This window comes from Capra hircus, chromosome 25, assembly GCF_001704415.2.
Source record: "Capra hircus breed San Clemente chromosome 25, ASM170441v1, whole genome shotgun sequence".
In the NCBI taxonomy this organism is placed as follows: domain Eukaryota; kingdom Metazoa; phylum Chordata; class Mammalia; order Artiodactyla; family Bovidae; genus Capra; species Capra hircus.
In genome coordinates, this window is record NC_030832.1 from 32,922,295 (window position 1) to 32,935,068 (window position 12,774).

General features: G+C 58.1%; 1 protein-coding gene across 2 annotated transcripts in view; it reads right to left on the bottom strand.

Moving 5' to 3' along the window:
- Positions 1 to 9,475, bottom strand: part of CLIP2 (CAP-Gly domain containing linker protein 2) — a 75,288-nt gene extending 65,813 nt beyond the window's left edge. The window contains exon 1 of one of the 2 annotated variants that reach the window (XM_018040770.1): positions 9,371 to 9,475. The gene's annotated coding sequence lies outside the window, so the exon portion shown is untranslated. The remainder of the gene's footprint in view (positions 1 to 9,370) is intronic. The other variant, XM_018040771.1, reaches the window with a different exon arrangement.

Below are 12,774 nucleotides of genomic sequence, written 5' to 3' on the forward strand. Positions count from 1 at the left end.
GCCCGCCAGGCCCCTCTGTCCATGGGGATTCTCCAGAGAAGAATACTGGAATGGGTTGCCATGCCCTACTGCCGGGGATCTTCCCGACCCAGGGACTGGACCCGCATCTCTTATGTCCTCTGTATTGGCTCTTTACCACTAGAGCCACCCGAAGAGCCCCTCCTGAGCAATGTCGCCACAGAAAAGTGCACATACATGCACCGGGAGACAGGGGCTATTCCTAATATCCTCGAACCGAAAGTAACCCCAATATCCAGCACCCTCAGAGTGAGCAAGCAAGTGGTGGTTCATTCACACAACGATGAGAATGGGTGAACTACAACCACATGCAACAATACGTGTGAATCTCGAGTGAAAGAAGGCAGCTGTGAAACTGCTTACAGTTTGATTGTATGCTTCCTTTGAAAAGAAGGTCAGGGATTTCCCTGGTGGTCCAGTGGTTAAGAATCCCCCTTGCAATGCAGAGTCGGAACTCTGGTCCAGGAAGATCCCACATACTGCATGGCAACTGAGCTTGTGAGCTGCAGCTACCGAAGGCTGCATGCGCCAGGGCCCGTGCTCTGCAAGAGGCCACGGCAAAGAGAAGTCCGCGCACCACGACGCGAGCGTAGCCCCCGCTCGCCGCCACAACTAGAGAAGAAAGCCCGCACACAGCAACGAAGACCCAGTGCCGCCAAAAATAAACAAAGTTTTTAAAGATAAAAAGAAGCTCAAAGGCAGGCGAAAATTTATTGATGGTGCCAGAAATCAGGGAAGGGGTCACCCTTGGGTCAGGGGTGTAGACTGGAAGGAAAAACAAGAGGGGCTCTGGGGGAGCTAGTGGGTTCTGATTCTGGATTTGAGTGCCACACAGATATTTCAGTTTGAGAAAAGTCGACAAAATACTACACTCATGATACACACACTTGTCCGTATGGACGCTGTACTTCAACAAAAAGGCTTTTTGTTGTTGTTTTTCTAATTCCCTGGGCTTGGGGGCAGTGGCAGCAGGAGTAGAGGAGGCAGGGCAGGCCCAGATCATTGCGCCAGGCGTGGTCCCTGCTGCTCTGGGGCCTCCCCCACCCTGCAGGTGACCCCAGCCAGCACCTAGCCACGTGGACCCACTGATGCATCCGACTCCCCCAAGGGTCTGTGCACTGCCCACAGGCAGGCTCAAGCCCCACGGGGCTCCAGCTCCCAGGACCTGGCACAGAGGGTTCTGTGCTCACCGAACAGCCTTCCAGCCCCAGCTTTCCTCCCTAAAGAAGGCCTGCTGACTCCCACCCCAGAGTCCTCTCACTCCCACGGCTTCCCCTGCAGGCAGTGGGTAGGGGGAGGCTGAGCCCGCTGAGGTCAGAGCCTGGCTCCTCACCCACATGAGAGGAGGGGACACCAATCAGGGCCCACGATGAATGGCCAGGATGTGGGTGGCGTGGAGAAGGGATGAACCAGCCAGGGTCCATGGGTACCACCTACACCTCTGAAGGGCCAGCCAGGACGGCTGGCGGGGCACGGAGGGTGGTGCAAAGGAACGGGGGAGGCAGGGCAGAATTTAGTGGCCCCAGGGCTGAGGTCAGTGACTAACAAGCCCTCAAAGTCTGTATTTTCTGTTATTGCTTCCAGGAAGGCACTCCCCATCAATGCCCCCCAGTCACCAAATTCTGGCCGAATATCGCCAACGCCCAGGCACAGCCACGCACAGTCTGCCACATCTCCAGGCCTTTGCACACTCTGTCCCTTCTGCTAGAACCCCTTCCTCTCATCCACCGGCAGGACCCCTGGCCTCTCTCACCGAGAACAGCTTCAAAGGGCAGGTTCTTAGAGTATCTTGTTCGTCGCAGGGCTCTTGGTACCTAGGACAGCGCCCAACCCACAGTGGAGCTCCAAAGATGTTTAAGGAATACATGAGTGAATAAAACACCCTCCTCTGCCTTCATCAGCCTCCCAGGTGGCACCAGTGGTAAACAACCCGCCTGCCACTGCAAGAGACATAAGAGATGCAGGTTTGATCCCTGGGTCGGGAAGATCTGGATGAGGGCACGCAACCCACTCCAGTATTCTTGCCTGGAGAACGCCATGGACAGAGGAGCCCGGCGGGCTACGGTCCATACGGTTGCAAAGAGTTGGACACGACTGAAGTGACCTAGCATGCACACATGCCTGCCTCCAACATCCTTCTCATGTCGAGCTGGAGGCCCATGGCAGCTTGTCACACCCCATGGGCACACTCACTGGCCAGCTTGGCGTGATCTCTGGAAAGGAGAGAGAGGAGTAACTCAACATTCAACCAACTCACATTCTTCTAGAATCCCAGTGCCAAGCACACCTGGCACAGAGCCACTGCTCACCAGTGAGTCCAACAAGCAAAGAATCAGGTAGTGAGCCCCCTGTCACTGGGGGGTAATCAAGCAAAGACTGAAGCCTACTCTCAGAATGGGTTCTTGCCTCAGTTCCTGCTGCCCTGAGAGGCTCTTGTAAGCTGGCAAGGCTATTATCACTGTCAATAACAACATCAAACAGAACTTGCTGAGCATCTCCCCCAGTCCAGGGCTGGGCCACCACAGCTGTGCTCTGCACAGAGCCTGACTGAGCCTGGGTGGTGTACCAGGTGCAGGAGTCTGGGCTGGGATGGCACTGTATCCCCCACCAAGCTGTTTCAGTGCAAGGAATCACAGACCTCTAACACTCATTCTGCTGCAGGCATGTCTAAGCCCTTCATAGATATTAACCTGTCCAGTGTGCACAGCAACCCTGTGAAGATGCTGTCATGAGCTCCACTTACTAACCAGGAAACTGAGGCCCAGAGCCAGCAGGTTGCTTGCTGGGGATGACACAACTGAGCGGTGGCAGGTAGGATTCCCGCTCAGGTCCGCTGGCCATGGAGTTCACATTCTTAAACTCTGCTCTTTTTAAAAACTTACTCATTTGGGGCCATGCTGCACAGCATGTGGGATCTTGGTTCCCCAACCAGGGATCGAACTTGTGCCCCCTGCACTAAAAGCATGGGGTCTTAACCACTGGACCACCAGGAAAGTCAGCCTTAAGCACCACTCTTTACTTCCTCAGAACTGAGAGCAGTGCTCCTCCAGGCACCAGGCTGGGAGAACAAGGGCAGAGTTTAAAGCAAGAGGTCAGGAGGGCACCCCATGGCCCTGGGTGCCGAGACCACAGTCCTTAGCGTGTCTGCCAGCTCCCTCCTGCTTCTGGCCTGTTTCCTGGGCCCCTTCCACCCAGTGCCCTGAGCTCCAACTTCCCTGAGCTTCTCCCTGCTCCTGAAGACAGCCCAGCCAGTTGCCTGCTATGCCGGAATGCCTTCACCCCTCTCCTGTGTGCGTGCTAAGTCGCTTTAGTCGTGTCCGACTCTGTGCAGCCCTATAGACTGTAGCCCGCCAGGCTCCTCTGTCCAGAGGATTCTCCAGGCAAGAATACTGGAGTGGGTTGCCATGCCCTCCTCCAGGGGATCTTCTAGACCCAGGGATCGAACCGCATCTCACGTCTCCTGCACCAGAGGTGAGTTCTTTACCACTAGCGCCATCTGGGAAGCCCTTCACCCCTCTTCTATCCTTTAGCCAAGTCCTGGGGCCCAGTGGGTGTGTCCGGAGCTCTCTGCACATCCCTGTATCACAGACCCCCCAGCATCCTTGCAGGATGGGGATTCTCCGGCAGGGACCAGTTGGGCTCCTAGTTCCCGGGGTCTCACCCCTTCCCCGTCAGGCCCTCGTGGAGGGGACTGGCTGTGAGATCCAGCCCCAGCTCTCGGCTCCCCTGCAGCTGCTGCTAAGAAGCCTCCGGGAGGAGGGTTATTAAGATCACAAGGCGGCCGCAGTCCTCCCTTCCCCCTGCCAGGGACCCCCTCCCAGGACCTGCTGCCCCTCACTCAGACTTTCATGTTATATATAGCAGGGGCTTACACAAGACAGCGTGACAATGAGAAGCCGCTCCAAACTCCTTACGCCCCCTGGATCTGGCTGCTGGAAAGCTGGGTCAAGTCACCACCAACAGAAGGTGCTGCAGCCCCTCCGGCTTCATCTGCTGTTTGCTACCCTGGCTCCTCCTGCCCCGATTGTCTCACGTCTTTCCCACCTCCTTAGACTGCGTTTATCTTTGTAAATCACCTCAGGTCCTTTCTGGAATTGGACGAAAAACACAGGAGACCCTTCTGGGCATCTTCTCTCCTCTGCTCTGCGTTCCCAGTGCCCAGCGCAGCCCTCGGTCAGAGAGAAGCTGAATGCGGGCTGAGTGGAGTGAACCTACAAGCAGATGAACTCCGGCAGGGAAGTCGACAGCATAAGAGGGACCAGCAGGAGCGAGATCAGGATATGGGCCACGCATGCGTGTGTATGCCAAGCCGCTTCAGCCGTGTCCGACTCTGATCCTATGGACTATAGCCTGCCAGGCTCCTGTCCATGGGATTCTCCAGGCAAGAATGCTGGAGTGGGTGGTCATGACCTCCTCCAGGAGATCTTCCCGACCCTGGGATCAAACCTGCATCTCTTATGTCTCCTGCATTGGCAGGCGGATTCTCTACCACTAGCGCCACCTGGGAAGTCCCCAAAATCAGGATACAAGGCAGCAAAAAAAAAATCAGAAAACACCTCATGTCATTTCCTCCTTCATCGCAGGGAGGGGCCTACAACCAGGTGCCTGACCTCACAGCGGGCCTGGAAGAATGGTGGGCTCCATGCTGAGCGCCACTGCCCCCAAACTTCACTTTTCTCTGTGCCCCTCAGGAAGGCACGCCTTATCGACCTCGAGTCCGCCCATCCTCAGGACACAGCGCAGTCCTGTTTCCCCCCGAGAGCCCTCTCGGCCATCCCACCCACGCCGTGCCCTGCCTCTGAGTCTTCCTCGGGGACTTGAACCATTGTCGGGGGCAGTGACCCCACTGGGCATGGAGGCTCTTCTACTCTGGCCTTAAAATGTTCCTCAAAGATACTGATGTCATTAATACTTTCAAGAAGGGGGCTTATGTCTTCCTGATTCAGCAAACACCTCTTGAAGGTGGGGTCTGAAACTAAGGTATCCACTGCTCTGTCCACGCTGAAGGGCTCAGCCATCACCCACTCCCACCCACCACGCTGGATGCTGGAGAGTGAGGCTGGGGTACCCCGGGTGGAGCCGAGGCCAGGCTGGGGGCGAGGAGGAGCAGATCGGCCCTGCATCACCTCCTTTAGGGATGAGAGATTGGAAAACCAGGCCCTCATCATGAGTCCCAAATTTCCCCTCTCCCGATGAAGAGACCAAAAAGGCGAAGATGGAAGTGAATGAGGGGCGGGCGTCTCCCTGGGCTATGGCTGGAGTCAGAGGCACGTTCCAGGGTCGGAGCCAGGGTGCTCCGTGAGGCCGGAAGCCGGTAAGTGGACGTGGCCCCAAACTCATGCCTCGTTAATCAAAACCACCTGCTATGCTCTACTTTCTATTCAGAGGGGAAATGTTTCATTAGCGTTCCGAAGCATTTCCTCTGAAAACATGAGCTCTGTGTTACCGTTTCTGTATGCCTGGCAAGGAAAGGAGAGGTGGGATGGGGTGGGTCCCCTGCTGGCACCGCCCCTCCCCGACCCCAGTCCCTTGGTGCTGAAGGGGAGCCCGTCCTGGGCCCCAAGCCTGGTGGGGAGGCCTGCAGTGGGCTCCCAGAGATGGTGAGCCCCAACTCCCCTGTCCAGCCCGCAGCCCACACACTCCACATCATAACCCCATACCAGCTGTGCCCAGCCCTGTCCCCCACCTGCAGACCCAGAGATGGTGTGGCCTGCCCTCCACCAGCCCAGCAGATGGGGTGGGCGCCCTCACCCAAGCTGGGCCCATCCGGCTGTCCAGCACCCAGAGACTGAGGGGAGTGCCCCTGGGTGGTCCTGTGGCCTCCAGCTGAAGCCACCCTTCGGGGCGGCCACGCAAGAGACAGGAGCCGCAACAGAGGCACCAGGAGAGGACAGCAGATGAAGCCGGAGTCCAGAGAGAGGAAGGCCGGAGGAGGGGCTGCCTGCTGGCTTCCCGGGTCCTGGGGGAGCCAGGCCGCCTGTAACTGTTTCCTGCAAAGTTCCTTTCCTCTCAACTCCCCTTTCACTTAACCTAATTGGAGGCAGTCCCTGTTCGCAGCAACAGAATAAACCAAAGAGAGGTGGGGGGGGGGAGGGGGGCCCTCCCCCTTCTCCCATCAAGCCTTCCCCTCAAGGCTTGCCCGTCAAGCCTAGGTCACTAGACAGTTTATAAAAGGTGAGGCCCTGGGTATATAAAAGGCAGGGCCCTGCCAGCTGGGAGCGGCCCCTGAAAGCCAAAGGGGGTCTGGACTTTGAACTTGAGCCTGCGGGCTGGAGGCGTCTGAGGAAGGAATGGCCAAAACCTTGCTTTCTGGAAGTGAACCAGATGGGCAAGTGGGATGGTGGAAGGACCTTATGTCGTCCAGGCACAGTAGGTGCTCAATAAATGCATGGAGGGACTTCCCTGGTGGTCCAGTGGCTAAGACTCCGAGCTGACAATGCAGAGGGGTCGGGTTTGATCCCTGGTCAGGGAACTAAAGAGCTCGCTTGCTGAAACTAAGACCCAGAGCAGCCAAAATAAACAAATAAATGTAAATGCTTGGGGGGCAAACAGGGAAACCTCTCCACTCCTTGAATTCCTCATGCATAAAATATAAGCAATGTTATCAAGATATCCACAAACTAAGACATGCGTTCAAAGAGCTTAAAACAGATCCTGGCAGAGTAAGCACTCAGTAGGCATTGTTGTTGCTGCTTTTTAAACAAAGGCTGACATTCTCCCCAAAGACCTCTGGGCAGAGGCTTTGGTCTGGAGGTGCCCTCCCTCCTCCAGCTTCATAAGTTGAAATCCTACCCCCCAGGGAGACAGTATGAGGAGGTGGGGCCTTTGGGGTGATTAGGTCAGGAGGGTGGCGTGCTCATGAATGGGATTAGTGCCCTTGTAAAAGAGACCCCACAGAGCTCCAAGCCCCTCTACAGCTTGAGAACACAAAAATAAGTGTGACTCGGAAAAGGGTCCTCACCCAACCATGCTGACACGTGGACCTCAGCCTTCCAGCCTCCAGAGATGTGAGGAGTAAATGGGCTGTTTAAAGCCACCCAGTCTGCAGTCATTTGTTAGAACCGCTCAGACTAAGGTAACAGGGAACTGGGAGGGTCAAGAATACAGCTTCTCTCCTCTGGGTGCTGAAGCACAGGTCGGGGGAGATGGCATCAAGAGGGCAGGATCAATCTTTAGGGTGGCAGCTCTAGGGACAGAAAGGTCAAGAGGAAACTGTCCCCCACCTCGTGGGCTGGAGCAGAGGGAGCAAGAATGGCATCACCAAGGGAGGCTGGACCAGGACAGAGAACAGCCCAGGGAGGAGGCTGCACTGAGGCAGAGAACAGCAGGGCCTCGGGCGAGGCTAACCGGCAGGACTGCCTGACAGGGGACAAACAGCTCGGGAGGGGACAGGACAGGCCACTCGTGGGTGTAGATGGAGGCTGAAGGGCCACAAACCTACAGGGCACTCTCTCCACTGCAGCACACACGCTCCGCACACATTTATCTATTCATTCAGTTCTCTCAACAACCCTAAAAGGCGACACCTTGAGTATTCTCACGTTACAGATGGGAAAACTGAAGCGGAGAGAGGTATCATGACTTGTCTGAGGTCACACAACTAGTAAGTGGCAGGGCTGGGCTTTGAACCCAGGCTGTCAGGCTCCAGCAGTCAAACTTAATTGCCAGAGGGGAGAGCAGATGCTGAAAAAGGATTGCTGCCTCTGCGAGTGGGTTCCTCGCTTGGGACTTCAGGCTCTGGGTACGGAATTCCAGGCACCTCCTTCCCAGCCTTCTGGCTGCACCTGGGGACCCACAGGTGCACAGTCCTGCTTCCTAAGGCTCCCCCCAGGTCTCCTCTGCCAGACTCTTCTGCCTTTGAAACTTCCCTCCAGCCCATCCCCCTTCACCAGTCCCACCATCCCTCCCAGGCCAGGACTGCAGATGCCAACACATTCTGGGCTTATGGAGAAGGGCATCATGCCCCAGTCACCCAAATCCTTTGCTGGCCTTCTGATCCACCAGCCACCCGGTCTCTTGCCTCTTTTTCTGACTCCCACCCCTTGCCCACGCTATGTCCTCTCCCTCCAGCCCCTCTTTTGGGATGCTGGCAGCAAACTTCTATGCTCAGGCTCTGTCAAGCTTCCCGCTCCACCCCATCCTCCAGGTGTGCTCCCAGCTCCCCCATCACTGTGCTCCACTGATGCTGCTGGGCTGTGCTCCATGGGGGCAGTGAAGCACCAGCCCTGCATACCTGCCCCTGCCGGCCCCTGGCAGTGCTGGGCCAGGTGACAGCAGCTGGATGAATGAAGGGCTCATTGTTTACGTTACAACTGGTGCGGAGTCTTGCCCCCACGTGGTCCTCCCAGCACCCTCCCCCTCCTCTGCCTGCTATCCCTAGACCAGCACCATCCCCCACAAGCCTCCCTCGGGCATCTCACAGCAGCGAGAGCAGCCCCCCCAAACTGGACCTCCCACTTCTCACCCAAAAGGGAAGAGGAGGCAAATCAGAGGTTGGGGGATTCGCAGCTGGGTGGATGACTTCCCTCCAGGTGCCCCCTCTTATCCAGGGTAGGGCTGGGGCTTGCGTGGCAGTGCCCAGTGGGCACCCTGCCCCGCCCAGGCCCCGCCTAAAGGACCCAAACGGGCGGGCCCTGGAGGCCCAGCTGTAGCATCCTCGGGGCGGCCAGGGCCCCTCCCCGTAGGGAGGGCAGAAAATGTGCTGCCTCACCAGCCACCAGCGCCAGCTTGAGGTGGGGGGGGGCACCCCTGCGGGAAGACGCCCCACCTCATCCGTCTATTCCCCCTGCGCCATGCACTTTAACCAAGTTTTGCAAAGGGCATTGGCCAAGCGACCACAGCCTGGGGCAGGGGCTCCGCGTCCTCCCAGACCCCGGGTCTGGAGGAGGGCTGCGTGGCCGCGCCCACCAGGCTCAGCTCCCCCCATCCCCCGCGCGGGGCCTGGGAGCCCAGAGCCCTGCGGCGCGTCCAGCCGCCCAGCGCTGCCCTTGGAAGGAGCGTCGGGAGGCTCCCTAGCATCTGTGCCGAACCCCCGTTAGGGGCACCGAAAGCGCTGGGGATGCCTCCACCGAGGGGACCCGCAGCTCTGGAAGCGTTCCCCAACGCCGGCAGCAGCCCCTCCTCGCCTGCAGGCGACGGGGAAGTTGGGGCGGGGGTGCACCCAGAAAGAGCTCCCGCTCACGCCCACCCGCCGGGCCCCGACCCCTTCGGCCTCCCCTCACTCCCCGACAATGCCTCCGGGTCGGCCGCCCGGCTCCGGACCAGGCCCGGGACTACCGCCGCCTCCCGCAATCCCTCGGTCCTTTGTTGCCCGGCGAGCCCCCTCCCTCGGGGTTCGTCCGGCTGTTCCTACCTTCGCCCCTCCAGCAGCAGGCGGAGCGGCGGGCGGCGGGGGCGCCCGACCCCCGTCCTCTCCCGGCGCCGGGGCACCGGCGGGGGCAGAGGATGCTGCGGGCCCCCTCCCCGCGCGCCGCTGCCCACAGCCTGCAGCCCCTCCCGGCGCCGGGGTTCCGCGTTCGCGCTCCGGGTCCGGGCCTCGCGCGCCGCGTGTGCGGCCGGCGGCAGGAAAGCGGGTAGGCGCTGAGCCGGGGAGCCCTAGCCGCCGCCTGCTCTCCCGGCGGCGGAGCCCGAGCCGAGCCGAGCGGGAGCGGAGCGAGCGGCCCGGCTCCGGGAGGGAACAAAAGGGGCCGGCGCTGGGGCGGGCGCGGGAGGGCGGGGCCTGGCGCGGCGGGGGTCAGGCGGGCGCTCGCGCGGCCTCGCGTTTCTCAGGCTGCGGCGCTGAGCCGCAAGGGGGCGGGCGGGCGGAAAACGCCCCGGCACCTCGTCCACCAGCTCCTAGAGGCGGTCAGTGGGTAGGCGTCCGAACCCCCCACTTTGGCGCCGGGCACCTATCGGCGCTTCCATCGCGTGTGACGGAAGAGAGCATCCTTCAGCCTTGCTCGGCTCACAAGGATGTCCCAGACCCCTGAGAGAGGTGGAAGCTGCGGAGAGGGCTGGGGAGGTTCCTGGAGTTTCCGGGAAGGCTTCACTGGGGAGGTGACGTTTGAACTGGACAGGATGAGGAGGCGACAGTGTAGCGGAGCTGCAAACTCCAGGTCTTCCTGGACGGTCTTGAGGCCAAAACGGATGGGGACAGCCGGCACGGGAGTCTTGGTGACTTGCTCCCAACGCTTGTTTGGAAAAAGTGGTCCCCAAGATACAGTTTGAACCCTGCACCATCCTCCCAAGGCAGGAGCTGTCTCCCGGAATATCAGAGGACTGAATCGGCTATCCGCCTACCCCTCCTCCCCAGGGGAAGTCGAGGGCAGAGGCTAAGTGGCAGCCGAGGGGTGAGAAGGACCTGGGTCCCAGCACCCATAGGTGCCCGGCTGTGGTTGGTGGCTGTGCTTTTGCTCTCCTCTTCTTTTCCCCTCGGTGAGCTAACCTCAGTGCCTTTGCCCCTTGCTGGTTCCTCCCCACTTGCTCTGTCTGACAAGTCATCTTTCCCCTTGAAGCCCGCCTTCAGTTCACCTCCCCCTTACTGTATGGGAGTGCGGGTGTTGGGGGAGGTGTGGTCAGTGCAGTAGAGCTCTGGGGAGGGCAGGTACCAGGCCCAGGCTTGTTTATATGCCCTAAGGCACCCAGTGCGGAGCTTGGCCGAGCAAGCCTTTTAGGGCACATAATGACACCTGTTGAGATGGGCTTCCCCGGTGGCTCAGCAGTAAAGAATTCGCCTGCAGTGCCGGAGATGAAGGTTTGATCTATGGTGGCTCAGATGGTAAGCTGCTGCTGCTAAGTCGCTTCAGTCGTGTCCGACTCTGTGCGACCCCATAGAGGGATGGTAAGGAGTCTGTCCAAATGCAGAAGACCCAGGAAGACCCCTTGGAGAAGGGAATGGCTACCCACTTCAGAATTCTTGCCTGGAGAATTCCATGGACAGAGGAGCCTGGTTCCCTACAGTCCACGGGGTCCCAAAGAGTTAGACATGACTGAGCACACACATACACACACTCCCTCCACTGGAATCCATAATCTTTGAGAAATGAGTTAATTTCTTTAAATATATAGGCCACATGGGACTTCCTGGTGGTCCAGTGGCTAAGACTCTAAGCTTCCAATGCAGGGGGCCAGGGTTTGATCCCTGATCAGGGAACTAGATCCCTCATGACGCAAGGAAGGTGGGAGATTCTGTACACCGTCACTAAGACCCAGCGTAGCCTAAATAAGTACATATATTTTTAATTTTCAGCTGTGCCACATGGCATGCAGGATCTTAGTTACCCAATCAAGAATTGAACCCGTGTCCCCTGCAGTAGAGTCTTTACCACTGGACCAGCAAGGAAGTCCTCTTAACCTCTTAAACTCAGTTTGCCGCTGCGGCTGCTAAGTCGCTTCAGTCGTGTCCGACTCTGTGCGACCCCATAGACGGCAGCCCACCAGGCTCCCCCGTCCCTGGGATTCTCCAGGCAAGAACACTGGAGTGGGTTGCCATTTCCTTCTCCAATGCAGGAAAGTGAAAAGGGAAAGTGAAGTCACTCAGTTGTGTCCGACTCTTTGCGACCCCGTGGACGGCAGCCTACCAGGCTCCTCTGTCCATGGGATTTTCCAGGCAAGAGTACTGGAGTGGGGTGCCATTGCCTTCTCCTAAACTCAGTTTACCCACTAATAAATTGGGAATAGTGTTTCCCTTCACCTCAGCAAACCAGTCGTGGTATTGATGATGAAGGCTGGATCACTGGACCAGCCTTGAGAAGGTCCTCGGCTGGTTGGGAGAGCCAGACCTGGAGACCAGACCAGAGCCCGGTGACCAGCTTCTGGAGGACATCTCCACATGATGGGAAGGACATGGAGAGGGCTGTGCTCGGGAAACATGGAGTGAATTGTTCCACGTGGCTGGGACAAACGGTCTTGCTACTAAGAAATAAGACCCTGGGCAAAGTGCAGTGATAAGAATCCAGCTCCATCACCTACCAGCTAGTGGGCAGTCTTTTCTGGGCCTCAGTTTCCTCTGTCTGTAAAATGGTCTAGCGACGCACTTATCTGCGAGGGCCGGCAGTTATCAAGCTTGAATACATTAATTTAGGTGAAGTGCTAAGAATGAATAGTGCCTACAGTCATGAAATGTGACCCTTTTTTTCCAAAGGGCAAGGTTAGAAAAGGACTTGAGTGCTTATTGTGAGCAGTGCCCTCCCACAGCTACCCAGTAGTCGATGCCATCCTTAAACTTGGGCTTCCCTGGTGTCTCAGATGGTAAAGGATCTGCCTGCAATGCAGGAGACCTGGGTTGGGAAGATTCCCCTGGAGAAGGGAATGTCTACCTACTCCAGTATGCTTGCCTGGAGAATCCCGTGGACAGAGGAGCCTGGCGTGCTCCCGTCCACTGGGTTACAAAGAGTCAGACACAACTTAGTGACTAACCAACAACAACAACAGCAACAGGACGGGAGCCCAGGATGATCACGGAGGCCAGGGGGCTCCTGATGACGGACAGTAGGTAGGACCCAATCAGAAGCAACTCAGAAAGTTCTCCGGGCAGCTTGTGGGGGCAGACTGAAGCCCTGAGAGACCGGCTGGAAGGCTGGGGGGCTCCAGGCTAGAGCTGGGGGGCTGGGAAGCTGTGGGGGAGGAGGACAGCACAGGGACGGGCCAACCAGGGGCTCTTACACGTCTTTAGGGTCACACATGCCTTGGAACTCTGAAATCCATGGAGACTCTCCTCAGAAACACGCGATATGCTTACCCGCCTACATGTGTTCACACATGCGCACACACGCACAC